Consider the following 2,961-nt stretch of genomic DNA (forward strand, 5'->3'; position numbering starts at 1 on the left):
AGACACCTGTAGAGCTCCTTTATAATCACCCAGTTACATTGTGACGTTTGGTAGCACACAAAGTGTTCCTCTGGTAAACGGGAGTTGCATAATCTCATAGTCATAGGAACATGTATAAGTCATGAAGAAAGCAATAGCAACATACTAAACGATCGGGTGCTAAGCTAATGGAATGGGTCATGTCAATCAGATCATTCAACTAATGATGTGACCTCGTTAATCAAATAACAACTCTTTGTCTATGGTTAGGAAACATAACCATCTTTGATTAACGAGCTAGTGAAGTAGAGGCATACTAGTGACACTCTGTTTGTCTATGTATTCACACATGTATTATGTTTCCGGTTAATACAATTCTAGCATGAATAATAAACATTTATGATGAAATAAGGAAACAAATAATAACTTTATTATTGCCTCTAGGGCATATTTCCTTCAGAGTTGTGGGGTGACTTGCCACCGGGTGCTCCGCAGGGGTGGCTGCGTGGTAATGCCGGACTACCTACACCACCTTCTATCGAGGAGCACAAGTGGCTCATTGAACCTATGGGGACAGAGTAAGTGCCTCTCAATCATATTTTCGACACATGACAACATTTTCTTATTGTACACATGGCAATCATTTGATTCTTTTGCAGAAACTGGATCCTTCGCGGAAAGGGTCGTAAACCGAACGGCCTTATCACTGTCCTGTGGAAGGAGTTTTGGCCTGGCCTATTCTGCCCGTGGCCAGACAGGGACCCGCAGCTGCGGGTTTTGGCCACGAGCTGGGCCCACTACGAGGCTTACAGCAACGCGGAGTACCGGACGGCCGCTAAGGCCGTGATCACCAAATTTTGGGTAAGTTCTCTTCTGAATCACTTGTCTTCAGTTTCGTTCATAGTTTATCATTGAATCACTCAACTCATGCCTTGTTTGCTTCTGGTTTATGCATGATTGCAGCAACTCTATAGAGTTCTTGACGAGCACAAGGCCAGAGCCGACGTGGTCTTGCTTGCGGCTGCGAAGAAGAAAGCTCGTCAGTTGCAGTACGAGGTGCGCTGGGTTGCCGTCTCGCAGTACTACCACTACTACCTGCACCAAAAGATGACCAAAACTCAAGCGCAGAAGCTACGACTTACCTTGAGCAGGGAGCAGTTCATGATGGTAACTATTACTAACTTTTCATTGTTTCAAGCAGTCAACTATATGTTTCGTGCTCACATGTCATGCTTCCAAAATTTGCATAGGTTGTTCCTCGTTGGTGCTATGGAAGGCATGACGGATGGGCGAGTTTGGTGGATAGGTGGCTCGGCGCCGATGCAGAGTTTGCTGCCAAGAGCATCAAGGCCCGGGCTAACCGTGGAGCCGACGGGACACACGGCCAAGGAAACAGGAACCACTGGGGCTTCAAGGCCATGAAGGTATATCTATGTGCATGATGCATTTTTGTTCTTCTTTACCGTCATGTTCTTATGTATGGCTAACTTCTATTTGACGTTGTAGGAGGACAAGTTGAAGAGGCCGCTCTCAGACATGGAGTCGTGGAAGCTAGCCCGCGAGCGGAGTCATCGCAAGGAGGGCGAGAGCCAGTACTACGGCAAGACCGAGGAGCACCTGGGGTCTTACATTCATCACTATCAGGAGTTGCATCCGGATGTTCCTGTTGCTGAGGTCGCCCAGTCTCAGATCAACGACACAGCGGTGGTGGCCATCCAGGGGAAGAAGAATGGCCGGTATCCGTGTTTCGACGGCTTGATCACTCCTTCGATCTCGTACACACAGCTTCGGGCTACCAACCCGAGCCAGTTAGAGAGTACGGGGCGTTCACACACTCCCTTAGCCCACCAGCATGTTGTAAGTACTTCCTCTTTATCTTTTTCTATCTAGCATTCTAAGTTTATTTTCAGCATTGCTCACTTAGAAACAACCTAAATTATGTAGGCATATAAGGAGTTTGTCGAGCATAGGAATCTCGAGGTGCGGGAGTACTTGAAACGAGTGAAGGCAAACGATGATTACAACCGTCAGATGATGACGGTTAGTTTTGCCCTCTTAAAACCAAGCTAAATTTTTGCACTTTCATTCCTTCTGATCTTCTAGTTTGCTTGTTTAACTAACATTCAGGCTATGTTGGCGTCTTGGAGTAACCGCACGGATCCACCACAAATGGGACCCCCACCACCACCTGCGGGAGAACCCCCACACGTGCCCACGTTCGATGAATGGGTGGCACTAGGCAGTGATGGTCCGGTTAGTACATTTGCCTAACTACTGGCAAACTAGTTCTCGTTCATTCAACACTATCATATCATATTTACCGTTAGAATCTTTTCTGAAACATGTAGGGGACCGGTGGCTCGACTCCTGCTCCGTCGACCCCAGTCACTCCGATCTGGCAGAGCGGTGGTGGTCGCGATGGCGGTTTTGGCGGAGGTGGTGGTGGTTTTGGCGGAGGTGGTGCTTTTGGCGGAGGTGGTGGTTTTGGCGGAGGTGGTCTTGCTTGATGATTCCGTGCATGTGGCCATCGTGCCATGCCTTTCATATTCCTGCTTACGCCGATCGGGGCCTCTTTGTACGATGTTGCCAAATCGGTCCTGTAGGTGGCCACTAAGCTTCTTGTCTTTTTAGATGTTCATTGAACATTCACCGTTCCCGTCGGTGGGGGTCGGCGCGAATCCGAGGTGACTCGCGGGGGGTGTTGGATAAGATGAGAGAACGAAAAGTAAAAGACAGAGCCTGTGCACAGAGGGCACAGAGGGGCAGCCGGAGGAAGCACAGCTGAGGCAAAAAAGACGTCACGGTAGAGGCCGCGGGGAAAAACTAGTGAGGCCAGGTCGCGGGAGGGGCGCCAAGAGCACAAGCGGGAGAAAGCTGAATGGGGGCACACGGAAGAGATCGCAGAGGAGAGAAAGGGAGGGGCACCCAAGACAACGAGGAAGGATGCGACAGCAGCCAGGGCTAGAGGACGCGCAGGCAAAA

General features: G+C 49.4%; 1 long non-coding RNA gene across 1 annotated transcript; it reads left to right on the plus strand.

Annotated features, from left to right (window-relative positions):
* Positions 1–1,901: 1,901 nt before the first annotated feature.
* On the plus strand, positions 1,902–2,454 carry LOC125554356. Its single transcript, XR_007304376.1, has 3 exons — positions 1,902–2,019; positions 2,107–2,232; positions 2,328–2,454. It is a non-coding gene; the product is annotated as an uncharacterized LOC125554356 (long non-coding RNA).
* Positions 2,455–2,961: the final 507 nt, after the last annotated feature.

The sequence above is a fragment of the Triticum urartu genome, chromosome 4 (assembly GCF_003073215.2).
Source record: "Triticum urartu cultivar G1812 chromosome 4, Tu2.1, whole genome shotgun sequence".
Classification (NCBI taxonomy): domain Eukaryota; kingdom Viridiplantae; phylum Streptophyta; class Magnoliopsida; order Poales; family Poaceae; genus Triticum; species Triticum urartu.